This window comes from Triticum aestivum, chromosome 5D (genome assembly GCF_018294505.1).
Source record: "Triticum aestivum cultivar Chinese Spring chromosome 5D, IWGSC CS RefSeq v2.1, whole genome shotgun sequence".
Lineage (NCBI taxonomy): Eukaryota > Viridiplantae > Streptophyta > Magnoliopsida > Poales > Poaceae > Triticum > Triticum aestivum.
This window is the reverse complement of record NC_057808.1, coordinates 503,937,208-503,951,004: the sequence shown is the minus strand read 5'-3', so window position 1 is coordinate 503,951,004 and position 13,797 is coordinate 503,937,208.

The window sequence follows — 13,797 nt, the reverse complement described above, 5'->3', positions numbered from 1 at the left end:
CATGACAGCAGGTGGATATATTAGTGGCAAACGTAGACCGAGCTTATTCCGGGTTTGGGGTGGCCTCGGCAACGCTTCAAGGGTAGGGGCGCGGCGGGAGGGGTAGGAGACCGACATCATTTTTTTCTAGGGTTTGGGTGTCCTCGAGAGTTTTGGGGGAGCGAGAGGGGGTGGCCTCGAGAGGGTTTGTCGGGTAGGGGCGCGGCGGGAGGGGGTAGGAGACCGACATCGTTTTTCTAGGGTTTGGGAGTCCTCGAGAGTTTTGGTATAAGTTATCACAGTCGAGAGGGGGTAATATCGACAACGACGACATACATACACGGGAAAATAATGTTATCGGGGAGGGGGTATATCGACCCCCCCACATGTTGAAGTTATCGGGAGGGGGTTATATCGACAACGACGACATACGTACATGGGAAAATAATATTATCGGGGAGGGGGTATATCGACCCCCCCTCGTGTTGAAGTTATCGGGAGGGGTATATCGACGATGACAGACCCGATAAAACATAAGAAAACGAAGAAGAAATAAAAAGAGGAGAAGAAGAAAGGAATAGAGGAGAAGATCGAAGAAAAAAAAGAAGAAAAAAGAGAGGAGAAGAAGAAAGGAATAGAGGAGAAGAAGAAAAAATAGAAAATTTTCTTCTTTTTTCCTCTTCTTATTTATTTCTCCTCTTCTTCTTTCTTCCTCTTCTTATTTTCTTCTTTCCTATCCTTCTTTTTCTTCTTCCTCCCTGCCTAGCTAGATATATAAAACTTTTCTATAAATGTAACTTTTGCATATATAAAACTTTACTAACCTAAAATGCACTAACAACAACTAACCTAAAATGAACTATAAATCAACTAACCTAAAATGCACTAACCTAAATCAACTAACTCAACATATGAAGAAGGAAATGCTATCGGAGAGGGGGTATAGCGACCCCCCCTCATGTATCCACATACATACATCTATACATACATACATCCATCTATGGATCATCATTGGAAAAAAAATGCATACATCCATGGATCATCATTTCTCATATATATTCATCTATAGCCACATACATATAAATGGAAAACAATGCTATGAAAAAAATACATATATGAACAAAAACACATATATACTTGGTAAATATTCTATGAACATCATTTCTCAAATATATCAATGCATACATCCATGGATCATCATTGCTCATATATTCATAGTCATATATAAAAAATTTCTATATATGAACAAAAAACTTTCTACGAAAAAAAAACATTTTTGACATATTTAGCATATTCTAAATTTTCCTAACTCTTTTACAACCAGAAAAATTACTCCAACTTCATGACAGTACCCACACTCCATTTCACCAAAAACCTTCTGATCCATAGTTCAAATTTTTCAAATTTCATTCAAATGAAATTTGAATCAGATTCAAATTACTTTCTGAAAACCTATTCTAAACCACTCCAAAAATTCTGAAATTTTGCCTCTCCTCTCCTTCTGCTCTTCTCTCCTTCTCCTCTCCTCTCCTTCTCCTCTCCCTCTGCTGTTCTCTCCTTCTCCTCTCCTCTCCTTCTGCTCTTCAATGCGTTGGGGCCGGCGGCAACCATGGAGCAGGGGCAGAGCAAGGGGCGCTCGGGCGCAAGAGCGGCGCTCGGGACCATGGGAAAGGGGGGGGGCTGTAACATCCCAAATTTTCAATTTGGAATGTTATACATAGATCATCATTGCATATCATGTTTTATTGCATTTTGACAAATCCTCGATAAATCCTAAGCAACTCAAGGACCCTCGGAGAGAGTTGGGGATTTTCTCGTATTTTCAAATTTGATTTTTCAAACGAGGATTTTTGATCAAGGACCGGAATGAAGAAGGATATTGCGGAGTATGTAGCAGTTTGTGATCTATGTCAGAGAGTGAAGGCAGAGCATCAGAAGCCAGCAGGATTGCTACAGCCATTGCCGATACCCGAATGGAAGTGGGATAAAATAGGCATGGATTTTATCACAGGATTACCCAGGACTCGTTCAGGCTATGACTCAATATGGGTTGTAGTCGACCGTTTGACGAAAGTGGCTCATTTCATTCCAGTGAAGACCACTTACACCAGTGCTAAGTTGGCAAAGATATACATGACCAGGATCGTATGTTTGCATGGAGTTCCAAGGACCGTTGTATCAGACAGAGGAACCCAATTTACCTCGAAGTTTTGGAAGCAGTTACATGAAACGTTGGGAACCAGGCTGGAATTTAGTACAGCATTTCACCCACAGACAGATGGACAGACCGAGAGAGTCAACCAGATTTTGGAGGACATGTTGAGAGCATGTGCGCTAGATTATGGATCTAGTTGGGACGACAATTTGCCATATGCGGAGTTTTCGTATAACAACAGTTATCAGACCAGTTTGAAGATGGCCCCTTTCGAAGCTTTGTACGGAAGGAGGTGTAGAACACCGTTGTTATGGGACGAAGTTGGAGACCGTCAGTTGTTTGGACCAGATTTGATTAAGGAGTCTGAACAGAAAGTAAGGTTGATTCGCGATAGGCTCAAGGTAGCCCAGTCCAGGCAGAAGAGTTATGCTGATTCTAAACGAAAGGAGACAGTTCACGAAATCGGAGACAGAGTGTATCTTCGAGTATCACCCCTTCGAGGAGTGAAGCGCTTTGGAGTTAAGGGAAAGTTAGCGCCCCGTTTTATCGGACCATACAGAGTGTTGGAACGTATGGGAGAAGTTGCCTATAAGCTGGAATTGCCCGAAGGATTGTCTGGAGTACATGATGTATTTCATGTTTCGCAGTTGAAGAAGTGCCACGCAGAGATGGCTGAGAGATACTGTGCCACTGGAAGCGATTCAGTTGGAAAGTGATTTGACCTATGAGGAGAAGCCAGTTAAGATTCTCGAGTATGCCAGCCGAGTTACCCGCAGCAAGGTTATCAAGTTTTGCAAAGTCCAGTGGAGTCACCACACAGAAGATGAGGCCACCTGGGAGCGAGAGGAAGATCTACGGAAAAACCACTCCCACCTGTTTTCTAGCCCACCCGAATCTCGAGGGCGAGATTCATCTTAAGGGGGGTAGGTTTGTAACATCCCAAATTTTCAATTTGGAATGTTATACATAGATCATCATTGCATATCATGTTTTATTGCATTTTGACAAATCCTCGATAAATCCTAAGCAACTCAAGGACCCTCGGAGAGAGTTGGGGATTTTCTCGTATTTTCTAATTTGATTTTTCAAACGAGGATTTTTGGTTTTAATTATTTTTCTCTCCGGAAAAATATTTCATTTTAAATAAACGAGAGGAGAAAATATGACTTCTCCAAAAACATTGAAATACTGGAGGAAAAATGTTAAAATCATTATTTGGAATTTATTTGGATTTTATTTGCAATTTTATTGCATTTAAAAATATACATGTTTTCAAAATATTTATTTTTGATTTTAAAAATGTTCACCCTATTCTAGATTTTCTAACTAGACGGGGAAAAATTTATTTCATATTTTTCTGATTTTTATTTATTTTTCTACACAATATTTTCCGCGGAACTTTAAAAAAAAACACGCGCCCGCGCCGACTGGGCCAAAGGCCCAGCCGACGGCCCGCCCGCAGCCTCTCCTCCTCCCGCACGGGACCGTGCCGCCCGAGTCCGGCCGCCGCACGCCACCGCCGGCCGACCCCTTCCCCAAGTCGCCGCCGCCCCCCTCCTTATATACCCCCCCCTCTCTTCTCTCCTCACCCGAGCCGCCGCCGCCCGCATCGCCGCCGCCGCCGCCGGTTGGCTCAACCGCCGCCGCCGCCGGGAGCCGGAGCCGCCGCCCCTCGAGCCCCCCGAGCCCCGCCGCCCCTCGCGCCGAGCCCCGCCCGCCGGAGCCCCTCGCCGAGCCCGCCGTCGAGGTACTGCCGCCGGCCGTTTTGCTGTTGACCGGTTTTCTGTAAAAAAAACCTTTTGTTTTAGAAAAAACCCTAGATCGGTTTTTTGTTCGGTTTTCTTATTTCGTGAGCGTTCACCGAACCATTCGTTTTAACGAACGCGTTCGTCGGTTTTTCTCTGTTAACGAACGTCCGTTATTTAACCGTTCGTCCGTTTTTCTTTTTTTCGTCGGATTTTCTCGTTATTTTCTCAGATTCGATTTCTGATCGAATTTTCGAATCTGTTTAACTTCTCGCTCGTTTATCGGAATCAGGCGATTCAAGCGCCTAGAGTTTCGTCTCGAAATTCTCTTTCCGTTTAACCTACTCAAACAAGTTTTTGCTACAGTAAAATTTGACCTAGATCCAGATTAGCAAACGAAGTTTCTTTCTTTCGCCGTTTGACTTTCGTTGCTTCTTTCGAGTTGATTCTTTTTGCAAACCGGAGTTCTTAAGTTGAACTTTCTGGTTGGATCTTTCATTCGAGTTTTACCTGTGCATTAGATGAGTACTGATTGTATGCTTGTTTGTTTGCGATAGAGTACCCGGAGTGTGCCGCTTGTTACTTCGACTCGCTAGGTTTTGCGGATCATCAGCAAGGCAAGTAACACTTTGATCATACCCCGTTCATACCCAGTTTTATTGCATTAGATCTTTTTCCTCAAACACTTGCATGATTAGGATCTAATTAAACTGTGGGTATTGGGAAGTAGTTGAGGTAGTACCTATTACCTGTTTTCATTATCAAACCCTTGGGAGTTACTTCTACGTTGCTTTTATTATCGCCATGCTATGCTCGTAGACGTGGATTGGGTTTGAGTGATATCCATGACAGATGTGAGATGTTAATTAATGGTTCAACTTAAGGTGGCAACTAAAACTCACATCTGGGTGGATTGAGGCACCTGGAGAACCCAGTGTTGTCTGTATGTATAAGGTCCGCCACCCAGGCTCAAAGGGATCATAAGATTATTCATGCTAGAAACTTCCGTGTGCAGCCACAAGCTATTATGGGCTCTAGCATAGCTGAGTAGGTTACAGGATCTCTTGAAGAGGTGGACTAGCAGATGTAGGGGAAAGTAGGTGTACCGGTCCATCCAGAGTAGAGAGTGACTGTTTCTGAAAGACTGTGTCTCGGTCATCCGTTTCTCAAACATCATGCAGTGCGAGAATCAAGCGGAGGCGATCGAGTCTTGTGGGGAAAAGTGCACAAACCTCTGCAGAGTGTACAAACTGATCATGATTAGCCGTGTCCCCGGTTATGGACAACTTGAGTATCTAGTACCTGGATTATCATTTGAATCTCATCACCGTGATACTTATAATTAATTTTGTTGGGTTAATGATGATACTTAATTGGGATTGAGTTGGAGGTACCTTCTCAATGTTTCAACCACCATGATAGTTAAATAAAATTTATTCCTTTGCAGTAGGATAAAATTGGCTTTTCGCAAAAACTGTAACCATAGAGCCTTTCCACCAGCCATATATGCATAGTATAGCTTATTGTTCATTGCTCTCTATGTGTTACATTGCCAGCATATTCTATGTGCTGACCCGTTTTCGGGCTGCAACGTTTCATGTTGCAGACTTTTCAGACGACGAGTAAGGTGCCTTAGGTCGTGGTCTTATACTCAGTGATGCCGCTGGAGTTGATGGACTCACTTATCTTCCAAGTCTTCCGCTGTTATCGTTATTAGATGGCCTTAAGCCATGTTTATCATACTTAATCTCTTCGGAGACATTCGATGTAATAAGTGTGTGATTGCTACTCTGTTATAAATCCTCCATTTGTACTGTGCGTGTCAGCATTACTGATCCAGGGATGACACTGGTGCACAGCAGCACAGGCCATTTGAGGTCTGGTCGCTACAAAGTTGGTATCAGAGCACACGCTGACTATAGGACACTACGACTAAGCTTAAGCCCTAGAAAACTTCTCTCTTCTCATTTCTGACCCCTCTCCACTTTCTACTCTTTAGGAATGGCGAATGCAAGGAGCAAGTTCATGCAACCAGATGAAGACACGCCGTTTGGACGACATTTGAAGGAAGTCACCAAGTACTTGAACATAGGGATACCAAGCGTCACCGGAACCTACAACGCCACATTACCTGAAGAGGAGAGCTGGAAGATTCAAGTTATCATTCCAGGAAGAACGTTTGCGCCAATTACGGAACCCATGAGATTGGTTTTCGAAGCACCAACTTGGAGTTTAGGGAAGAGCATGGCCGCACATATCGCCATGGGACGCATTGGAGAAGTCTATCACCAGGAGCTTAAGGATACCATTTATCAAATTTGTGGACGTCGAGACGCGCAATGGGAGATGATCAAGACCAAGAAGGATGGATCAATTGCATCTTTCATCCAGGAGCAGAACCAACATATTCGACGCCAGGAGAACCAGATGTGCACGGACAAAGAAGAACTGAAGAAGGCATTCACGAAGATCAAGGAGCTCCAAGAAGAACTCAAGACTACACGCGAAGATTATTTGGAGGAAATCAACGCACTAGTCGGGAAGATTGACGACCTGGAGAATAAGATTGGAGCATTCGTGGGAAATCCAGTGCCAAAAGCAGAAGTCGACGAATGCACTTGTCCGGATAACTACATCATCATCGACGACACCGACTCGGAAACAAGTGAAGACGAATGGATTGATGAAGCTGGAGCAGACATCATGGAGTCTTCAACGGATCAGAATTTTTAGTAGACCACCATATCAGTAGTAGTTTTCCCCCATTTAGTAGTATAGTTCAAGCACTTTGTAACGCTAGTTAGATCGATTGTTTTGCCTTGTTTGGATTGATTGAGTGATATTGATTGAATTTGTCTCATGAGCATATGGGTAGTGTTTTCTCTCTAGACCTCATTCTATTCTTAATTCTCATCTTTTCTAAACCTATCAGATGCCTCCGAGACGCGACACCGGATTTGTTTTCCCGCCAGAGATCACCCAGTTGATTCAGCAACAGAATGCCCTGATGCAAGTGTTAGTGCAGAACCAAGGCAACAACAACAACAACAACCCACCGCCACCACCACCTGTTGATCACTTAGCCCGTTTCTTAAGGCTAAACCCGCCGGTGTTTTCCAGTAGCACCGAGCCGATTGTTGCAGATGATTGGCTCCGCAAAGTTGGAAGGGAGTTGACCACTGCAGGATGCACAGATGCGGAAAGAGTGCGTTTTGCCGCACATCAGCTTGATGGACCCGCAACATCATGGTGGGAGAATTATACAGCCACGCACCCTATTGACACTGTCACATGGGACCAGTTTCAGCAAGCTTTCCGTACAGCTCATGTTTCAGCAGGAGCTATGGCTATGAAGAAGCGTGAGTTTCGCAACCTACGCCAAGGAGGACGCACCGTAGGCCAGTATGTGGAGGATTTCAGTAAGTTAGCACGTTATGCACCAGATGACGTTGCTACAGATGCTGCCAAGCAGGAGAAGTTTCTGGAAGGACTGAATGATGAGCTGAGTATGCAGTTGATGGTAGCAACCTTCAACAACTACCAGGAGCTGGTAGATAGAGCTCTCATGATTGAAGGGAAGCAACAACAGATTGAAAACCGTAAGAGGAAGTATGGACAAGGGAAGTACAATTCTGGAGCCCAGCAGAAGCCACGATTTACCCCGAAGCCGGGAGGACAGTTTCAGCATACCCATGGAGGAGGTAGTTCGCACAACCATAATGGCTCCAAGAATGGTAATGGGAATGGAGGAGGAAACGGACAGAACCGCACCAACCCATCTACCCCAACCAAGAGAGATCTAAGTCACATTACTTGTTTCAAGTGCCAGAAGACGGGACATTATGCTACTGATTGTCCCGAAGCCCAAAATGGAAATGGCAATGGAAGCTCTGGGAAGAAGCCGAACCCGTTCAACAAAGGACATGTGAACCACGTGAGCGTGGAGGAGGTTGAAGCTCAGCCTGATGCAGTAATAGGTAAGTTTTTGGTTAAGTCATTTACTGCAACTGTTCTTTTCGATACTGGTGCATCGCATTCATACATATCAAGGGGATTCGTAAACAAGTTTAAGATGTCCACCCAAGTCCTCAAAAGCCCCATGTTAGTAACCTCGCCAGGAGCAGAGTATATGGCCACCCAAGGATGTTTTCAGATACCGTTGGCCATTGGAAGGCATGTTTTCCCCTCAGACCTCATTGTTTTGGAATCACAAGGTTTGGATGTGATTTTGGGAATGGATTGGCTATCGTTGTATGGAGGAAACATCGATTGTGCCAGCAAGACTATTTTGCTTACCACCCCGGAAGGAAAAAGGATCAAGTATGTATCCAGGCATATGCCGAAGAGGACTCAAGTGAATTCCTTATCAGGAGTTGTACAGGAGGAAGTACCAGTGGTGAAGGACTATCCGGATGTATTTCCAGAAGAGTTGCCAGGCATGCCACCAGATAGAGACATTGAGTTTTTGATTGAACTTTTGCCAGGCACAGGGCCAATATCTAAGAGACCGTACAGGATGCCCGCAAAGGATTTGGAGGAAATTAAGAAGCAGATCAAGGAGTTACTGGATAAAGGCTATATTCGCCCAAGTTCGTCACCTTGGGGATCACCAGTACTTCTAGTAGAGAAGAAAGATGGATCACTAAGGATGGTTGTTGATTACCGAGGATTGAATGAAGTGACCATCAAAAACAAGTACCCACTGCCGATGATCAATGATTTGTTTGACCGCTTGCAAGGAGCTAAAGTATTTTCCAACATCGATCTACGATCGGGATACCATCAGTTAAAGATTCGAGAGCAGGATATACCCAAGACGGCATTTACCACCAGATATGGATTGTATGAGTATACCGTTATGTCATTTGGACTGACTAACGCACCTGCCTATTTCATGAACCTGATGAACAAAGTGTTTATGGAGTTTTTGGATAAGTTCGTCGTGGTGTTCATTGATGATATTTTAATCTTTTCCAAGGATGAAGAAGAGCATGAGGAGCATTTGCGATTGGTACTTGAGAAGCTCAGAGAACATCAGTTATATGCCAAGTTCAGCAAATGTGAGTTTTGGTTGAAGGAAGTTGGATTCCTTGGACATGTTATTTCTGGAGAAGGAATAGCAGTAGACCCTGCCAAGGTTGACACAGTGACAAGTTGGGAATCGCCCACGACAGTTGGTGAAATCCGGAGTTTTCTTGGACTTGCAGGATACTACCGGAGATTTATCGAGAATTTCTCAAGGATTGCTAAGCCCATGACTGAGCTATTGAAGAAGGACACCAAATTTAATTGGACTGAGGAATGTGAAGCTAGTTTCCAAGAGTTGATGAAACGATTGGTTACCTCACCAGTGTTGATTCTGCCAGATCAACGCAAGGACTATGAAGTTTATTGCGACGCTTCTCGTCGAGGACTTGTAGCAGTGCTTATGCAGGAAGGAAGAGTTGTTTCGTATGCTTCATGACAACTTAAACCCCATGAGAAGAATTATGCTACGCACGATTTGGAATTAGCAGCCGTGGTGCATGCATTGAAGACATGGAGACATTTTCTCATCGGAAACCATTGTGAGGTGTACACGGATCACAAGAGTTTGAAGTACATTTTCACGCAGAAGGAGTTAAACCTCAGACAGAGGAGATGGTTGGAGCTCATCAAAGACTATGATATGAGATTGCATTATCACCCTGGAAAGGCTAACGTAGTAGCAGACGCGTTGAGCCGCAAGAGTCATGTCAACACCCTCATGACAGGAGAGTTACCTCAGGAGTTAGCCGAGGACCTACATGAGCTATGTTTGGAGATAGTCCCTAGAGGCTATTTAGCGACATTGGAGATTCAGTGTACCTTGATGGAAAGGATCAGAGAAGCTCAGAAGACAGACAAGGAGATTGAAGAGATAAAGGAGAAGATGAGCAAAGGAAAAGCCAAGGGATTTCGTGAGGATGAACACGATACCTTAAGGTTCGAGGACCGCGTATATGTACCAAATGATCCGGAGATCAGGAAGTTGATTTTGCAAGAAAGCCCATGATTCACCGTACTCGATTCACCCAGGGAATACCAAGATGTATTTGGATTTGAAGAATATTTTCTGGTGGACCGGAATGAAGAAGGATATTGCGGAGTATGTAGCAGTTTGTGATCTATGTCAGAGAGTGAAGGCAGAGCATCAGAAGCCAGCAGGATTGCTACAGCCATTGCCGATACCCGAATGGAAGTGGGATAAAATAGGCATGGATTTTATCACAGGATTACCCAGGACTCGTTCAGGCTATGACTCAATATGGGTTGTAGTCGACCGTTTGACGAAAGTGGCTCATTTCATTCCAGTGAAGACCACTTACACCAGTGCTAAGTTGGCAAAGATATACATGACCAGGATCGTATGTTTGCATGGAGTTCCGAGGACCGTTGTATCAGACAGAGGAACCCAATTTACCTCGAAGTTTTGGAAGCAGTTACATGAAACGTTGGGAACCAGGCTGGAATTTAGTACAGCATTTCACCCACAGACAGATGGACAGACCGAGAGAGTCAACCAGATTTTGGAGGACATGTTGAGAGCATGTGCGCTAGATTATGGATCTAGTTGGGACGACAATTTGCCATATGCGGAGTTTTCGTATAACAACAGTTATCAGACCAGTTTGAAGATGGCCCCTTTCGAAGCTTTGTACGGAAGGAGGTGTAGAACACCGTTGTTATGGGACGAAGTTGGAGACCGTCAGTTGTTTGGACCAGATTTGATTAAGGAGTCTGAACAGAAAGTAAGGTTGATTCGCGATAGGCTCAAGGTAGCCCAGTCCAGGCAGAAGAGTTATGCTGATTCTAAACGAAAGGAGACAGTTCACGAAATCGGAGACAGAGTGTATCTTCGAGTATCACCCCTTCGAGGAGTGAAGCGCTTTGGAGTTAAGGGAAAGTTAGCGCCCCGTTTTATCGGACCATACAGAGTGTTGGAACGTATGGGAGAAGTTGCCTATAAGCTGGAATTGCCCGAAGGATTGTCTGGAGTACATGATGTATTTCATGTTTCGCAGTTGAAGAAGTGCCACGCAGAGATGGCTGAGAGATACTGTGCCACTGGAAGCGATTCAGTTGGAAAGTGATTTGACCTATGAGGAGAAGCCAGTTAAGATTCTCGAGTATGCCAGCCGAGTTACCCGCAGCAAGGTTATCAAGTTTTGCAAAGTCCAGTGGAGTCACCACACAGAAGATGAGGCCACCTGGGAGCGAGAGGAAGATCTACGGAAAAACCACTCCCACCTGTTTTCTAGCCCACCCGAATCTCGAGGGCGAGATTCATCTTAAGGGGGGTAGGTTTGTAACATCCCAAATTTTCAATTTGGAATGTTATACATAGATCATCATTGCATATCATGTTTTATTGCATTTTGACAAATCCTCGATAAATCCTAAGCAACTCAAGGACCCTCGGAGAGAGTTGGGGATTTTCTCGTATTTTCTAATTTGATTTTTCAAACGAGGATTTTTGGTTTTAATTATTTTTCTCTCCGGAAAAATATTTCATTTTAAATAAACGAGAGGAGAAAATATGACTTCTCCAAAAACATTGAAATACTGGAGGAAAAATGTTAAAATCATTATTTGGAATTTATTTGGATTTTATTTGCAATTTTATTGCATTTAAAAATATACATGTTTTCAAAATATTTATTTTTGATTTTAAAAATGTTCACCCTATTCTAGATTTTCTAACTAGACGGGGAAAAATTTATTTCATATTTTTCTGATTTTTATTTATTTTTCTACACAATATTTTCCGCGGAACTTTAAAAAAAAAACACGCGCCCGCGCCGACTGGGCCAAAGGCCCAGCCGACGGCCCGCCCGCAGCCTCTCCTCCTCCCGCACGGGACCGCGCCGCCCGAGTCCGGCCGCCGCACGCCACCGCCGGCCGACCCCTTCCCCAAGTCGCCGCCGCCCCCCTCCTTATATACCCCCCCCTCTCTTCTCTCCTCACCCGAGCCGCCGCCGCCCGCATCGCCGCCGCCGCCGCCGGTTGCCTCGACCGCCGCCGCCGCCGGGAGCCGGAGCCGCCGCCCCTCGAGCCCCCCCGAGCCCCGCCGCCCCTCGCGCCGAGCCCCGCCCGCCGGAGCCCCTCGCCGAGCCCGCCGTCGAGGTACTGCCGCCGGCCGTTTTGCTGTTGACCGGTTTTCTGTAAAAAAAAACCTTTTGTTTTAGAAAAAACCCTAGATCGGTTTTTTGTTCGGTTTTCTTATTTCGTGAGCGTTCACCGAACCATTCGTTTTAACGAACGCGTTCGTCGGTTTTTCTCTGTTAACGAACATCCGTTATTTAACCGTTCGTCCGTTATTTAACCGTTTTTTTCTTTTCGTCGGATTTTCTCGTTATTTTCTCAGATTCGATTTCTGATCGAATTTTCGAATCTGTTTAACTTCTCGCTCGTTTATCGGAATCAGGCGATTCAAGCGCCTAGAGTTTCATCTCGAAATTTCTCTTTCCGTTTAACCTACTCAAACAAGTTTTTGCTACAGTAAAATTTGACCTAGATCCAGCAAACGAAGTTTCTTTCTTTCGCCGTTTGACTTTCGTTGCTTCTTTCGAGTTGATTCTTTTTGCAAACCGGAGTTCTTAAGTTGAACTTTCTGGTTGGATCTTTCATTCGAGTTTTACCTGTGCATTAGATGAGTACTGATTGTATGCTTGTTTGTTTGCCATAGAGTACCCGGAGTGTGCCGCTTGTTACTTCGACTCGCTAGGTTTTGCGGATCATCAGCAAGGCAAGTAACACTTTGATCATACCCCGTTCATACCCAGTTTTTATTGCATTAGATTTTTTTCCTCAAACACTTGCATGATTAGGATCTAATTAAACTGTGAGCATTGGGAAGTAGTTGAGGTAGTACCTATTACCTGTTTTTCATTATCAACCCTTGGGAGTTACTTCTACGTTCCTTTTATTATTGCCATGCTATGCTCGTAGACGTGGATTGGGTTTGAGTGATATCCATGACAGATGTGAGATGTTAATTAATGGTTCAACTTAAGGTGGCAACTAAAACTCATATCTGGGTGGATTGAGGCACCTGGAGAACCCAGTGTTGTCTGTATGTATAAGGTCCGCCATCCAGGCTCAAAGGGATCATAAGATTATTCATGCTAGAAACTTCCGTGTGTAGCCACAAGCTATTATGGGCTCTAGCATAGCTGAGTAGGTTACAGGATCTCTTGAAGAGGTGGACTAGCAGATGTAGGGGAAAGTAGGTGTACCGGTCCATCCAGAGTAGAGAGTGACTGTTTCTGAAAGACTGTGTCTCGGTCATCCGTTTCTCAAACATCATGCAGTGCGAGAATCAAGCGGAGGCGATCGGGTCTTGTGGGGAAAAGTGCACAAACCTCCGCAGAGTGTACAAACTGATCATGATTAGCCGTGTCCCCGGTTATGGACAACTTGAGTATCTAGTACCTGGATTATCATTTGAATCTCATCACCGTGATACTTATAATTAATTTTGTTGGGTTAATGATGTTGCTTAATTGGGATTGAGTTGGAGGTACCTTCTCAATGTTTCACCCACCATGATAGTTAAATAAAATTTATTCCTTTGCAGTAGGATAAAATTGGCTTTTCGCAAAAACTGTAACCATAGAGCCTTTCCACCAGCCATATATACATATCTTTGTTCATTGCTCTCTATGTGTTACATTGCCAGCATATTCTATGTGCTGACCCGTTTTCGGGCTGCAACGTTTCATGTTGCAGACTTTTCAGACGACGAGTAAGGTGCCTTAGGTCGTGGTCTTATACTCAGTGATGCCGCTGGAGTTGATGGACTCATTTATCTTCCAAGTCTTCCGCTGTTATCGTTATTAGATGGCCTTAAGCCATGTTTATTATACTTAATCTCTTCGGAGATATTCGATGTAATAA